This window comes from Lactuca saligna, chromosome 6 (assembly GCF_052625555.1).
Source record: "Lactuca saligna cultivar CGN05327 chromosome 6, ASM5262555v1, whole genome shotgun sequence".
Lineage (NCBI taxonomy): Eukaryota > Viridiplantae > Streptophyta > Magnoliopsida > Asterales > Asteraceae > Lactuca > Lactuca saligna.
In genome coordinates, this window is record NC_136422.1 from 134,310,260 (window position 1) to 134,328,133 (window position 17,874).

A 17,874-nucleotide genomic window follows, 5' to 3' on the forward strand; every position below is an offset into this window, starting at 1 on the left:
GGTAACCACTATGACTTCTGAGCTACAGCGGTTCTACGAGTACTACTAGCCTTATGAGATGTGCTAAGATTTGATGGAAAAGTACCATCAAAGTGTGCGTCAAGAAAGGTATGAGATTTTTTCCTCATTAATCAAAACCAATATGAAATATGGACAACCCATCACGACCTACTTGCAAAGGATGCAAAGGTATGTTGATCGGTTGCTCAAGTTGAATGTCAACTTTGACGAAGAGTTGGCGATTGATATCATTCTATACTCCTTACCTCCTTGTTATGATCATTTCAAGATAACTTATAATATGAACAAGGAGGAAGTTACCATGAGCAAACTTCACGATTTTTTGAGAACCGCTAAAAGTGGACTCAAAGGCAAAGTTGTCGAGTCCGCCCCTACTGTTGCTGCCCCAATCCTTGCTATATGACATGGAAAAGGTAAGAATGGGAAAGATCCCTCCAAGAACCACGAGGGAAATTCCCATGATGGATCTACTTTAAATGGATCCAACGGTAAAGCCGCTTCTGCCACTCCATCGCCCAATCCCAAAGAAGCAACATGCTTCTTCTGTCATGACAAGGGGCATTGGAAACAAAGCTACCCTAAATACTTGCAAGACATCAATACGGGGAAGATAAAGCCCACCTTTGCAGGTATTTATAATATTCAATCTAATAACTCATCACATGCTAGTTCTTAGATCCTTGATACAGGATGTGGTTTTCTCATTTGTTCTGATTTTCAGGGGCTAAAAAGAAGTAGGGATGTAGAGCATGGGAAGATGAACCTGATAATGAGGAATACGAAATCGTCGCCTATTTCCAAGATGGGGATTTACTCTTTAGTGCTTAGTATTAGGTTAGGACTAGACTTGAATAATTGTTGATACTCATTAGAAATGACGAGGAATATTATTTCTTTTCATGTTTTGTACAGACAAGCTTTTAGATTTTCATTTAGTAACGAACTTGTTTTAATTAATGCTTTCTATAATGATATTATTTATTTTGAAGTATTTCCTTCTAATGGTGTATATGAAATTGTGATTGTTGTAGACAACTTAGGAAATAATTTGTTCAATATTGATTCGTCTAATGGTTTAGACAAGGAATACTTGTGGTATTGTATTCTTCGCCATGTCAACAAGAAGCGCATAGCCAAACTCCAAAAGGATGGAGTCTTAAAGTCATTTGACCTAAAGTCGGATGACACGTGTGAATCTAGTTTACTTGTAAAGATGAATAAATCAACTTTCACTAGTACTTGTGAAAGAGGTGAAAGATTTTTGGATCTCATACACATGGATGTGTGTATGCCCTTTAGATCCGCCAGAAGGGATGCTAACCGCGTCTATGTGTCTTTTACCAATGATTATAGAAGATATTGATATATCTACTTAATCAAGCACAAATCGGAAACCTTTGAAAAGTTCAAAGAGTTTAAGAAAGAAGTGTAGAATCAATTGGGTAGGAAGATAAAGATGTTCAGATCCGATAGGGGTGGTGAGTATCTTAGTATCGAGTTCCACGATTATCTCAAGGAATGTGGAATTGTTTCACAATTGACACCATCTAGGACACCGTAGCTCAATGGTGTGGCTAAGAGGCACAATCGGACCTTGTCATGGTTCGTTCCATGATGAGTCGAGCTTTGTTATTTATCTCATTTTGGGGGTACGCCTTAGAGACTGCCACCCATATCCTTAATCTACTCCCAACTAAGAGGGTTGCCAAAACACCTCACGAGATGTGGACAAGGAAGGTTCCCTCATTGGTACATATCAAGGTTTGGGGTTGTGAAGCTTTCGTAAGACGAGAGACTCACGACAAGCTTGAACCTCATAGTGAGCGGTGTATTTTCATAGGAAACCCACATAAATATTTTGGATGTCTTTTCTATAGACCTGGTGACAACGTGGTCTTCGTAGCAAGGAGGGGGGTTTCCGCGAGAGAGAACTCATATGCCAAGAGGACAGTGGGAGGCAAATTAATATTGAAGAGCTTCAAGATTCAAGCAGAGAAAGAACCTCTAACACTAGCACTCAACCTGAAGAAGAGATTCCTGTTGAACTAGTTGATGAGTCCTTACCTCTAAGATGTTCCAGTGGAGTCAGCATTCCACCTGTGTTGTATGGTTTCCATATAACAGTTGAAGGTAATACATTTATCATTGATAGTACACTGATAAAATTGGATGAACCTAACAACTACAAGGAAGCCATGGTGGGCTCAGAGTCTGCAAAATGGAAGGAGGCAATGGACAGCGAGATTCAGTCCATGTATGATAGTCAAGTTTGGAACTTGGTTGAAAATTTATCGGGCCGTAAGCGAGTCGGGTCAAAGTGGATCTTCAAGAAGATGACTGACATGGATGGGAAAGTGCACATGTTCAAGGCACAACTGGTTGTGAAGGGCTTTATTCAACCCCTGGGGGTTGACTATGATGAAACCTTCTCATCAGTGGCCAAGATCAAGTATATTAAGGTTTTGTTGGCAATCGTTGCGTTTCATGATTATGAAATTTGGCAGATGGATGTCAAAACATCTTTCTTTAATGGGAAGCTAGTTGAAGATATTTACATCTGTCATCCAGAAGGTTTTATGGATGCTAAATACCCTAATAGAGTGTGCAAGCTGGAGAAATACATTTATGGATTAAAGCAAGCGTCTCGCAGATGGAATCTTTGCTTCGACAAGAAAGTCAAAGAGTTTGGTTTCTCTAGAAGTGAGGATGAGTCATGTGTATATTTCAAAGCTAGTGGGACTATAGTCAGCTTTCTAATTTTGTGTTTTGATGACATACCACTCATAGGAAATGACATCCCGACCTTGCAGGAAGTTAAGTCCTGGCTTGGAAGTGTTTCACTATGAAGGATCTAAGGGAAGCTGCCTATATTCTGGGGATAAGGATCTTGAGAAATAGGAGTAGAAGACTAATAGGACTTACTCAGAGTACTTACTTGGACAAGGTGTTGAAACGTGTTAGCATGGAGAATTACAAGAAAGGGGAACTGCCAATCCAAAGTAATACCAAGCTGAGTAAGACTCAGAGTCCGAGTACAGATGCCGAGATAGCATAAATGAGTCGAGTGATATATGCTTCTGCCATTGGCTCATCATGTACGCTATGACATGTACTCACCCTGATGTGGATTTTGTGTTGAGCATGGTTAGCCGATACCAAGGCAACCCAAGTAGAGCTCACTGGACAACAGTGAAGAACATTTTTAAGTACCTACAAAGGACTAAGGATTGGGTCCTTATACTTGGTGGGAGTGATAACTTAAGAGTGATAGGGTATTGTGATTCCAGTTTTCAGACCGACATAGACAACTTCAGCTCTCAGTCGGGCTGGGTATTTACCCTAAATGGAGGAGCAATTACTTGGAAAAGTTCCAAACAGAAGACCGTGTCTAGTTCAGTGTGTTAATCAGAGTACATAGCACTGAGCGAAGCTTCGAAGGAGGTGATATGGTTGAAGAACTTCATTGTAGACTTTGGAGTTATACCAGCCATAAAGGAGCCTATGGAGATTTTATGTGATAACGAAGGAGCGGTTGCCTTGACCAATGAGCCAAGGGATCATGGTAGATCCCGAAATATCGATAGAAAATAACACTTCATCAGACATCGGGTAGAAAAATGAATCATCGTGGTTAAGAGGGTATCGTTAGAGGAGAACCCAGCAGATCCCCTCACAAAGGGTCTGAGCAGGGTTAAGCACTTACAGCATGCAAGGAGCATTGGTCTAAAGGACAATATTAGTTTTAGTGATTTGATGATTAATTAATGGAGAATTATTTATGAGTAAATTTTACTATCTTGTGTCAATTGTTTACTATTGTTTCACTTTTGCATGTTTAACTTCCAGAATAATTAGATTGTTCAAATTATCCATAGTCGATCATAATTTAGGAGTAAGTAATGAGGCAAGACTGTCATGAATTGGTTTGTAGATTGTCTGACTGTTTAGACATAGTGAAGGTTTGCTACAATGTTCATGAGTACTTTTGAAATAAGATTTGAGTATTAGATTAAACTCATGCTCATGTGAATCACTTCATGGAATTTATCATGAGTGATTGTGAGACGATAATATCATATAATCTTTAAACCGAGATATATAAGTTGTTCTATACGAGTTGGTTGTGTATTGATAATGCATAAACGCATCAGTAACTTGATGTTATAAAATGTATTGTTTTGTACGATTTGATGAGTAAATAGTACAACCATATAAGTCAAAATTTAATTGTTCCTTTTATCCTAAGAGGGTAAAGTGATATCTTGGGCCCCTCGATGATTTTGTGTTGAATTATGTGTCGGGCCCAATCGGTACTGAATTGATGTGTTCAATTAAGTTCTATGTCAAACAAATCAGAAGTTGGGAAGCAAACTATTAGACATTGAGAATGATTATGTTCCATGTCTTTGTCCACACGATATCTTGCAGAATAGAGTATTATATGATCTCTTATCTAAACGACACATCATTGACTAGGTCAGAGTTCGACAACGGCTTTTGAGAGCTACGATTGCTAATCAGCTTTTGAAGTCATACTTGTAGTTATAGTTATTAGACTTGTCCAAGTAAAAGACTATTGGATTAGGTGTCTAAGCCCATAACTATATTTGGTATGTACTTGACCTGATAGTAGCATGGTCCTTTTGGGTTACCTTCACCATAACAATATGATAGGATGAGTTTTAGAGGAAGAGGTTATTTAAATGGTTTATTAATATATTATAAGAATAATATATTAATTGAGAAATCATATTATTTAACTAGTATTGATCATAAATTAATTTGGAACTAATTTAGTGATCAAAAGAGACTGATTAAAAGAATGGGGATTGATTATGTAAATCAGTAATAGTTGTAGTTTGGGCTAATGGATACTATTGGTATAGTGTGGACGAAAATCTATGGGGAGCCCATGGAGTTTTCGTACAAAGGCTTGCCATATGGGGTTCCATATGTTGCTTAGGGCCTAAGCAAGGGAAATTAGGGTTTCCATTTGGAAAACCCTAGCAGCCCAGCTATATAAGGAACCCCTAGGTTAGAATTTTCGGCTATGCATTCTGAACCCTTTGGCCGAAAATTGTGAAGCTCCACAACCTTTATCCTTCCTCACTGCTAGTGGTGTTTGTGACTCCATTAGAGGTGCAAAAACTGAGGCACTAAGCTCTTGAAGGTCAAGATCAAGCACTTAACAAGAAAGGTATTCTTCTAACTCTTGTTTATTCATTGAATCCGAAAATACTTATGCTAGCTTAGGGTTATGCTTTGGAAAATTATTATGCATGTATAACTTGAGAAAAACCTAGTTCCAAAGCAATTAGGGTTGCATGTGCACCATAGGAATGTTGTAATGCTCAAAACCCATCACCTACAACCAAACAACAAACATGAAGTAACGCTAAATCAAGACTTCTAAGGCTATAAACTCCTAGTTATGTACAATTGTAATGCATACACTTAGCAACTACAATAATATTGTCAGTTTCATATAGCATAAATGACCAATTCCGTAGACTATCAAGCATCATAAATTAGGAAATTCTATCATGCAGTTCGTGAAGATCCCTAGCCTACGAACTAGCATGCAGTTTTAAACTTAACATATCACTAATATACATAAAACAAGTGTGGGTATCTTTAGGGATAAATTTCACTCGATCTATGGCTGACTGTACACGTCACATCCTTCCCTTTTAAAATATATTTTTAGAAAAACATTGTGAAATATCTTTTGTTGATCCATAGTTTGAGTCTTGAATCATGCGAATTTTCATCTAACTCCCTCAAACCATAAGTCATCCAATCCATTGTTCCAAAACCATAATCATAAAATCAAGTATCAAATAACATTTCTCAAAAAAAAAATCAAAAAATGTTGTGTATAATCATGCCTTTTCTTTCCACTGATCCTCTAAATTACCTAAAACATTTAAATCCACAACTATAAGCCAAAGCTTAATGAGTTCCCAAAAATACCCCCACACAACAATACACATACAATGCATGCACACCTGAGCCTTCATTCTACCTGGACCATTTTGCAAGGCCTATAGTACACCTGGACCGCTCTCCTGAGCCTATATTCCGCTCTCCTAAGCCTATAGCACAAGACTGGATCGCTCTCATTGGACCTACATTATCAACTAGACCTCCCAAGTATCTTGGCATACAGCAAGAGCAGGACCACCTCAACTCAACCACAATATGTCGACATATGCAAACAATCAATAACCAACAAACTAACGTAATTATAATACATCTACCAATCTAACAAATCACTACAGTATACCAACATCCTACCATACAAAGGATATATATTGTAGTACACAGTATAATGAGAAAATTTACCTTGCTGACTAGCAAATAATCATCACGGCTTACACAAACAAATATTGGTGCTACGATCCACATATACAATAATCAGAGGCACATTCTCATTATACAGCCTAAAACCCCTCAGGTTAACTAGAAGTCAAATTGGTCAAAAACTTAATGGTTAAAGTCAATCTTAGCTTACCACAACGTTGTATCTAAGAATATGCCACATCGTGGTATCCACATGACAAAACAGTTGTGAGAATGTTGATCTTAATGTCGTGGCAATCAAACAACCATCTTGTGCCACCTGTTCTTGCCAACTAAATCGATTAATCTCATAATCCCTTAAGCCATTCATCCATACTTTCCATGGGGCTTTCTTACACCCAAATATATAAAAAAATCTTTGATTTATGGACATGTATCTCCAATGTATGTATTTTCCAATCTAGGTTAAAAATGAAAGAAATGAACTCAAAAATCATGCATGAGATCAAGAACTCCATAGATCATTAGATTTGGAAAATATAACGATAAAGGAACCCCAAGGATCCACAAAAGTTGCCAACTTTATGTAATTCATCCATCCAAAACATCAAGAACATGAATAATAAGCATCTAAACCTAGATCTAATAGGATTACACACAAAAGATAGAGACTTGTGGACGTATAAGAGTCTAGAATATATGCAAGAGGGTGATGATATGGTTTGCTTATTGAATCTATGCACCAAGAGCACCTTCTTCTTGTTCTTCTTCAGAGCACCACAAAAACACCATAAAAGCTCAAACTATCAACAATGGCACCTAGGGTTTTCTTTAGGTCGAGTGGATGTGATGGAGGTTGAGGTTAGGAAACTCTAGCCACTGTGTCCCTTAAATAGTGCTGAAAACATGGAAAATTAGGGTTTGGATGATGGCTTCCACCACGACATGGCCAAGAACCTTGCCACGTCGTGTCATCCATTAAAAAGGCATGTTTCTTTTCAGGTGATTCCACATCATGGTGTCTTCACCACCACGTCGTGGCCACGTAAAATTCCATTTGTAAAATCTTAATTGCCATGATCACAAAAGAAAATATACCTAGAATTGGTGTTACACCCAATTTTTTCATTCTTGCACACATGTGGGATGAACAAAAAAACCTATTAAACTTCTTTATTAACTTCGACCAACTACTACACTTTAATAATAAATTTTACATTCATATTAAACCCATTTTTATTGTGCAATACCTTGAAACAAATATATCATGGAGAAGGATACAAACATATAACCATTTTTTATTTTAATGATTATTATGGTTTGAAATTCATATTCAAAAATGGAAAATGGTTATTTTTGAAAATTGGTTAGATCAATTTTTCCTACAATCTTTCACATGAATGAAAATTGATAAATCATTTTCAAGCTACGCATTGTCTTACAATTAAACCATGTGTATGGTGGGTAGATTTTATCCTTTGAAACTTCCCTTCGAGAAATATATTTATGTTACAAGCAAAATAGTAGAATCGATGTCCTTGAAGTGTTATATCATCTATGTAAATAATCAATATGTGTCTCATATAATTCTCCTTGGCCTAGGTAGGTTCCCCTTCTTATGTTTGTTATGGTATTGTGCTCGTGTCGTATATGCCTCGACTTACCATTATACATAAAATTTCACATTCATCTAATTGCTAAGTGATTATCTCAATGGACCAAGATTGCAAAAATTGGTTTATGAAATTCGGATATATTTTCTAAGAATTGATGTAGCTACATAGCTTCGTCTACACTTTTATCAAGGTCTATAAACCTTCATTCTATGGTATATCTAGTCATAATTGTTTGCTTTAGGGACTTCCATTATATATTTGCACCACCAAATGTGAACAATAATGTCACAACTAGCATTCTAGCTAGGAAATTCTATTCTTGTGTAACCATTCAACTATTGTAAAACATATACTCTAAGTAAATATCACTCGGTGCTCATTTAAATCTACCTCTCATGTTCAACAAAGAGTCTAAAAACCCTAAGATTCCCGGTTTAAGTCCATATTGGACTAAGACTTCCTTATTGGGCCTAATGGACGCATTCAATTCAATTATATTTAACTTAGAAACCCTAATTGGATCCTAAATAGACCCAATTCATAAATCTATAACATTTTGGACCATTTGGGCCTAGAATGATTCATTCTAACCCTAATGGGCCTTATTGGGCCATAACTAAGCCAATTAACCCTAGTAAGCCATAAATCCATTCTTTTATGCCATGGTGGGCTGTGAACTACCCTAAAGTCCGAATGGGCCAAAAAGTAATTATTGGGCCTCAAAATTTTGAACCAAGGCTAGAAATGGGCCAAGCTAATCTACCTCCCTTCTCTTTAGCCCATTTTCGGCCCAAGTAAAAAAAAAAAGATTTAATGGATAATCACCCCAAACCATGACACATCACTTTTGTTGAAAGGATAACCAAGCTTAATGCATCATATACATCTAGACAAGTCACATGTATCCTTGCATACCTTTCTCCTTCCCCATTTCTTCTACTCTCGGCCGAAGACACAAACACACACACATTTTCAAATTTCCTTCAAACTCTCTCAAGCTCTCAAGAACAACTCCTCCTTCATTCCTCAAAATTTCAAGATTTAGGGTGTTTCAATGGGATTTTTCACCACAATCACTATCATTAGTAAGTTATTATCAAACACAAACATCTCCTTTCAATTTAACATTAAGAACTTTTTCTTACATAGCTTTATTCCATGATCACACTCTTAGAAACTTCTTAGGCTCAAAATCTACTCAAGGAGCTTGCTAGAGCCAAAAATCACATCAACTTCTTCCATCTCTTCTTCAAAACCGAAACATCAAAGCAAAGGTGAGTTCATACCCCTTTTTTTCGGTTTTCATATGATTTTGGGGGGAGAATACAAGTAAATGTGTAGATCTATGTGTTATATGCATGTCTTGTGTGATTTCTTAGTTTATTTTGCAAAAATATGTTAGATCTTAACATATCTCAACTCTTTAAGCATCATTAAGTCAAAAAGCATGAACTAATACTTCTTATACATCATATTATCAAGTTAAAAATGTTCATATATTTAAGATATGAAAATTTTAAAGGAAAGACCTTGTTAAGGGTTAAAATTGTCAAGGAAACAAAAGATAAGGGCAAAAAGCGACGTTTACAATTTTTGAAGGATCAAACAGGTCCTACTTGTATAAAAAGGGATTTTTAGGATAAAAATGCTTTCCAAAGGGCCAAAAATGTAAATTTTAGCTTAATGGGCCAAATTTTTGGGCCTCACGGTTTTGGGCCCAAATTTGTGAAAAATGAAAGTTTTGGGATTTAAAAATGTTATTTGAACAAAGTTTGAGTCATAAATGTAAATAAACCAAATTTAGGGGTTAAAATAACATTTATTTCTAAATTGGACCAAAAAATGTAACTTTTATCAAAATTGGGCCGAAAGTGTCAAATTTTACAAACAAGGGGCTGAAAATGTAATTTTCTGCAATTCTGGGCAATAAATGTCAAAATATAACGTTTTGGACTAAATCCGTGAAATTCCAAACATTTGGGACAGAATTACAAATATTTATAAATTATGGACTAAAGTATTATTTTTACAAAACTTTGGGCCTTAATTGAAAATTTGAGGATTATTGGCCAAAAACATCGTTTTTACAAAAAGATGACTTTTTATCATCAATTTGGTAAAACTTTAGCTAAAACAAACAACGAAACAATAACAAATGGATGAAATACGTCGATAACTATTTTATTGGGCCTAATATTCACATTACAAGGCCAATAGGCCTTAAGGGCCCATTCAAGTGTATATTAAGCCCAATATTTTTCCATGACATGTTTATTGGGCCTTGCAACCCATTTACATGTTAATTTGGGCTTGATTTATGGGTTACATGTTTGTTGGGCCTTTGTGGTCCATTTACATGCCTACTGGGCCTAAATTACCCACTTACGTGTTATTGGACCTTTGTGGTCCGTTTACATGTTAATTGGGCTTGGACTAAGATTCACAAGATTAGTATATCGTAATTATATGTTTACATAATTCACGAACTTCGTATACTTATATACATACCTTTGGAATTTAAAATCTACAACATACACGTAAACATTAAACATGGTGAAAAACGTAATGAACAGGAAAGGTTGAGAATCTAGTGAGGCATGTTTGTTGGCACCTTTGAGTGTACAATAGCCTATAGTTATAACCATAGTTTCCTGGATGGAAAGCGGGAGTTTGTGTATAGATCTATACGGGGTGACCCCGCACGCCTTAGTTGTTCGCTACAGCTAGATTAGGCCAGTCTAGGGCGACAAAACCCTGAGCCAATACTGGCGTTTGGAAAATGCCAAGACATGCAACCTAGTCATTATCATGCATGGTTATAACGGCTCATATAGAGATCCAAAACCACTTTAACATATCGAAGATTAACTCTTCGACTGTGTCAATACTAAACAACTTAATTGATGATACAAGAACCTCGACATTGTTATAAATCAGAAAATATCGGATTTTCTGGGGAAATACCCTTATTTGATTATCACTTACTTATAATACAAAGAAATTAAATTGCAATCATATATATTACTGCTATGAAATTCACACAGGAATTTATACTTGATTTTCACATCATTTTCAAACACTTCACAAAAAATATCGGATTTTCGGGGTTTTTCAAAAGATACAAAGACTTTTATTCAAATATACTTATGAACTCACCAACATTATATATGTTGATCATTTTCAAAATAACTTGTATTCTCAGGTAATCGTTAAGCTGGAAGATTTTCAAGTGTGTACGGATTTATTTTGTGTAACAACACTTATCGTACTATCAATATTTTGAATCTATGTAATTTATAACAATGTACTCGATGTAAACAATACTGGTTGTAATATGTAATGCTGGTGATGAATGTGTTATGTTTCATATATATTCATTGTGATGATAATTCAACTATTAGTCACACGAGCCCCCGAACGATTATGTCGTCTGGTTCGGGGGTGTGACAAATAATCCATTGGTTGATTTGGAATCTTTTATATTAGATATCGAATTTGCATCACTATACTCTTTGATTACTTTGTGATGTAACATCTATATCCTTGATGTATAGAAATGTAAAATAAGATGAGCTTTCAGAGGGTCGCAGCGTGAGGGAAGCATCGTTGCATCGTGACATGGCCGCATTCTTCAGGAATGGTCTCTTAAGTGTCAGGACAAGACACTTTGGGCCACGATGTGACACCCGCTCAAAAGCAAACCCGAAAATTCGAATTAAGACATTATTTAAAGGAAGTGATGGAATAGGGTTTCCTTCACCCTCAGCCTCCATCACCTCCAAACATGTAAAAGAAAAACCTAATCCCTCTCATCTATTTTTGGACTCATTTTAGTAACTGTGCTTGCTTTTGAAGGAACAAGGGGTCCTTGGAAGAGTTGTAAATATATTGGCTAGCTTGGAGCTTCATTTTGTGTAAGTTTGGACCTTTGTAAATGTCCAAGATCTAAAATTTCTTAGGTTTCTAGATCTAAGGTTTTGTTCCATTTTCTTCATATATGAGTTGGTTGGAATGGTAGGATTCCATAAAGTTTGAAACTGTATGGAGACTTGAGGTCCTTCGTTTATCATATGGTTCAAAACTGAAATTTAATGAGTTTTTGGACACTTGCATGTGACCTTTGGTAATTTTTCTTCATTTTGACCCAATATGAGATTGAGATGCACATTTATAAAGCATCGATTTTTAGGTTGATTTTGGAGTTATAAGACCCTATGGAAAGTTAGAATGCATGGTTTCAAAGATTAGGGTTGAATGTATTAAGATGTTCATTTTGTGTAAGTCACGACATGACCATTTGGTGGTTAGGCGTGATGAAGAGAATTTCCTTGACTATTTTTGTTGGCTCTGTCACAATATGGGGGTATGGCCATCACGGTGTGACAGTGGGCTGGAATGGAAATTTATTGAGTTGAGACTAAGGTGAATCATGATTGGGTTGGGATAGAATTGAATCCTTTTTTCCACGAAGTGACCATGAGCTAGTCATGATGTGAGGCTCAACTAATAGAAGTATTGACCGTTGACTTTTGTCACAACTAGAAATTTTGTGCCTTGTAACTACAACACTTAAGTAAGAATTTTGAATCAAAAACATCAGAGCATGCATTATTCTTACTTTATGACAGCAAAATCTCAATCAAATACACCATACAAGCATTACAAATAGTCAACAAGTAATTGGAAACCCTAGAAGTTCTTGTTTAGGTCCATTTTGGACTAGGACTTTCCCATTGGGCCTAATGGACCAATAAGCTTCCAATTTGACTATCTCGGGCTTAGAACCCTTAAATGGGCTCTAATTGGACCCACTTCCATGTATTTCAACATTTTGGGCCATATTGAGCCTAGAATGAAATAAATCAAATATTATGAACTATTTTGGACCATAATTAACTTAATCTAGCCTAATAAAGCATAAAAATCACATTTATATTTTTATAGGGCCAACAATCATTCAACCTAACTATAATATGGGCTTAGGGGCAAAAAGCCCAAAAATCTCCTCCTTCCCCTCTCCATACTCATCCCAAGCCCACAAAGAAGAAGGGTTGACTTTGTTGGGTTGCCACCTCACTTTTGCACCAAGGATTTCCATGCAACACACATACTTCCATGCAACTATCTTGTCAAACCTCTCTCTTCTTCCCTCTCTTCTTGCTATCGGACGATTTCAAGCGCACACACACACACACACATTTCACTCATTTTTTTTCTATCAAGAAACTCTCTCATTTCTCCTCCAAAATTTCGAGATCTAAGGAGCTTTCAAAAAGATATCTCCACAAATTCTTCACCTAAGGTAAGATCAAGTTTGGATCTATGATTTAGGTACTTTGTTTTATCAAAAATCTCCTTCTAATCCATGTAAAAATCTTGATCACTCTCCTAGAAACTCTCTAAGTTCGAGATCTTCCAAGGAGAGGTACTAAGGCCAAATTTTCTTCTCACTTCTTCTAAAAGCCGAAACCACACCCAAAGGTGAGCTTCATACCCCCTATTTTTCGGTTTTATAAGTTTTGTGGGGGGGGGGGGAATACAAGAAAATGTGTAGATCTATGAGTATATGTATGCTTTGTGTGATTTCTATGTGTATGTATATATTCTTATGTGATTGTGGTGTTGGAATTAGTCAAATAGTCCTTAAAACCGAGAATTACATTAGGTTGTATGAAACTAGTATAAATTATATTATTACATACAAATTATTTCTAGAAAAATAACCAAGTTGGTTAATATGAACATCTTTTGGCTAAAAACCCATTTTTGGACTCAAAATGTTAAAAATATAAAATTAAAGGGCCCAAAATGAAAAAATACAAATTCTGATGGTTGAAATGAGTCAAAACAGTTTCAACAATGTATTTTCTGGAAATATACCCTTTTGAAGGATTAAAATGTGAAATTTTAAGCTTAATGGGCCAAAAGTGAATTTTCCGGCCCAATAAAGCCCAAATTGCGAGATTTTCAAATTAGAGGGGCTGAAACTGTACTTTTCTGTAAAACAGGGGACTACTAGTGCTCCAAGTCCATTTCAAGGGTTAAAAATACTTTCCATATTTAAAAGGGACCAAAGATGCAAAAAATTTCTATTTTGGGCCAAAAGTGTAAGAATTGTGAAAATAGAGGTTTCAGCCGAGAAAACTTCATTTTGGAGGGACTAAAACTGTTTTTCAAATACGTTTGAGCTGAAAAATACCTTTTCAACAAGTTTTGATACTAAAGTGTCAAGAAAAATGGTTTAAGGACTAAAATAGAAATTCTTTTATACAAAGGGTCAAAAATGTAAATTTATTCAAAAGAAAGGGGCTGCAAAAAAGAAAAATTCTAATGTTTTAAACAATAAATCCGTTATGATGAAATACTAGTACCATGACTACCGGCGAAATATAATACACCTTCAACACCAAAATCGTTATCAAACGAATTGACTCGGTCTCAAATCAATAACGAATCAGAAATTAATACACGACGATACTTTAATACACACGCGGAAATTTCGGGAAGTCAATACACACGTGGGAATTCACCAGACGTCGATACACCATCTTTGGGCTCAAAAGTTTCAAATCGTGTTTGTTGGGCCTAGCTAGTCCAATGACATGATCTTTAGGCCCGAAGGAAACTCGCTTACATGACATTGGGTCTTATATGACCCAATTCCGTGTAAAAGGACTTTCAATGGATTTTGTGCTGTTGGGCCCCAAGGGTTCTTTGGTACTGCTAGCAAAGTCGAGTATTCACAAATGCGAGTCAGGCCAAGGGCCCTTCGCATTCACGATAGCCTTAAACAACCTATGGAAATATCGGGGGGGGGGGGGGGGGGGGGGGGCTTCGCACCCTCTTTTCTCCTCGGTTGTGGGGCTATGAGAAGTCGGGGTGGTTGGATTAAGTTAATAATACGGACGACGCCTAAGGGATCGTTTGTATAGTTGTAAACTAGTCGTTTTCATTAATGCGTGTTTATAACAATTCACAATCCATAATTAATCCAATGTCACCTGGAATTATCGAATACACACGTCGCAACGGTATAACAAAATATAAAATGCGTAATTCAAAGTATTAGGAAAACATCGGGTTTTCCTAGGGTTTTCAATTCATACACCTACGAGATGCATACCAAGTCTAACATTTTTTTACATTTATAGAAACAAACAAGCATACTTACGGATCTCCACACTTTTTATACGATACTCTTTTTTCAGAAAATATCGGATTTTCTGTTGGTTTTCAAAACAATACAAAACATTATATTTCAAACATTACTTATGAACTCACTAACATTTCATATGTTGACGTTTTTCAAAATACTTGTATTCTCAGGTAACAGGTAAATCGAAGGGAAAATGTACTCAGTGATGTCTTGTTGTTTGTTTAACTAGTATCGAACAATCTACTTTTGGGAATGTAATGTTTTGAAACAATGTACTAAATGTAAACACTACCAGTTGTACTATTTCAATGCATGGTGATGAATGATGTTATGTTTCATGTATATTCACTGTGATGGTATTCAATTGAGTCACAACAACCCTCGGATGTTTCCGCCGTCTGGTTCGGGGGTGTGACAACTTTGACCTTGACCTTTGACTTGTTGATCTATTTTGAGTTTTGGTCAAAATAGCTAGTTTTGGAGGTTACACTAAGTTGGGACCTTGTTTGATTCAATAGGTGTGTTGTAGTTCCGTTCGCATGGCAGTGAGCTTTGTTTTAGTTGATCTCGTATGATAGATAAGTCTTCTCACTATACTGTGTAGGATGCTAGTTGTATTCGTGACTCTTGCATGTGATTTTGGGATGGGCCCATTTATTTGTATGTTGGTTTGGGTCCATTTATTTATATTTTGGGTTGGGACCATTTATATGTGTGTTGGCCTGGCCATTTTCATGTTGGGTTGTGCCCATTTAAATATACGTTAGGTGTAACATCCATAAAATTCGAGCCAATTTAAAACATTTTAAATCATTTAAAACCATTATGTTATTACAATTTGTTTTCAAAATAGTTTAAACATCAGAGTTCCCAGAAATCATAATTATCAATCGAAGAATTGTACGGTTACGCCTTTGCCTTCCCGCGCCCATCCGCTGAACCTGAAACAATAAATTGAAACTGTAAGCTCGAGGGCTTAGTGAGTTACCCCCAAAATACCAACACCATACCAATAGAATCATAACATATAACATATAAGTAGACAGAAAAAACCATGCATCTCAAGTCTGCAGTATGCATAATGAGCCTTCAGTTTGACTAGACTGCCTTGCTGGCCTTCAGTCTATCTGGACCGCTCTTCGAGCCATCAGCATGTTTGGACCGCCTCGCAAGGGCTACAGCCTATCCAGACCACTCGTTGGGTATGTTGGCCTTCAGCACAAAGTAGAAATGCCTCAACCCAACCCCTAATCAAACAACCATGCACACATATAATAGATAAACAATCTATAAACAACAAACCGATCTAACAGATCAATAGCATAGCAACATCCTATCTACCAGGATACTGATCTAACGGATCATAAAAACATATAACATCCTATCTACCATGAATACTGATCTAATGAATCATAACAGTATATAACATCCACCTACCGTGATACTGATCAAATAGATCACAACAATATATATCATCCTATCTATCAAGATACCGATCTAACATATCATAACAGCATATTGATGGGTTTTAGTCATAAGACATCCTATGTGCTCATACAAACCCTAATGCTTGGATCTAGGTTTCTCTATTGTACATGCTTTGAATCCAAGACTATAAACCCTAATTCTAGCATGCAAGTAATCATATTAACATGTAATTAGGTTTAAGATCATACCTTGATTGTTATGTAGCAATAACAATCTCAAATCTCCTTGTATTGACTTTGGAAGGCTTAGAGTCACAAGTGTCACTCCTCTAATGGCTCATAAACACCATAAGCAAGAGGATGAAGAGGAGAGAGGATGGAGGCTGCCAAAAACATGTAGAAACCCTAGAAAGATCATTAGCCACGTTTTTGAGCTTTAAGGAGTCTTTATATAGTTGGGCTATTAGGGTTATCTAACAAGGAAACCCTAATATGAATGCTTAAGCCCTAAGCAACCCATAGACTCCTTTAATTAAGCCCATGGACGATTTCCTTATGGGTTTCCCATTAGAATTCGTCCATCCCTTAATATAAGGCAATCCATGGACCAAATTGCAATTATACTATAATTATAATTCCAGTCCCTTAAGTTTAATTAATCTCTTTTAGTCACAAAACAAATTACCAATTAATTATTGACTAATATTAATTAAACAATATGATTTCTCCTTTAATATATTATTCCCATAATATATTAATAAATCATATTTAATCCTTTCTCTCCATAAATCATCCTATCAAGTTGCTTTGGTGAAGGCAACCCAAAAGGACCATGCACCATCAGGTCAAGTACATACCAAAATAGTTATGGACTTAGACACTAATCCAACAGTCTTCCACTTGGATAAGTCTAACAACTATTCTGCGTATGACTTCAGATCCTGATCTGCAATCGTAGCTTTCCAAAGCCGCTGTCAACTCTGATCATATCAGATACGCGTGTCCTTAGATAAGGGATCATATATTCCTCCATTCTAGATATCGTATGAGATATGATTTCAAATCATTCTCTTTGTACTATATCTCGATTTCCGATTTATGACGACAGACTAATTGAACAAATCAAATTAGCCCTAGCCCGGCCGAGCATTTACGTATGTCATCACTAAACCATCGAGAGGCCCAAAGATATCGCTTTTATTCTTTGAATAAAAGGAACGGATAAACTTTGATACAATGCTTGCTTGCACTCACTAACCAAATCGCACACAACAATATGTTTTATAACACCAAGTTACTAGTGCGTTTACATATTATCAATGTGCAACCGATTAGCAAGATACAACTCACA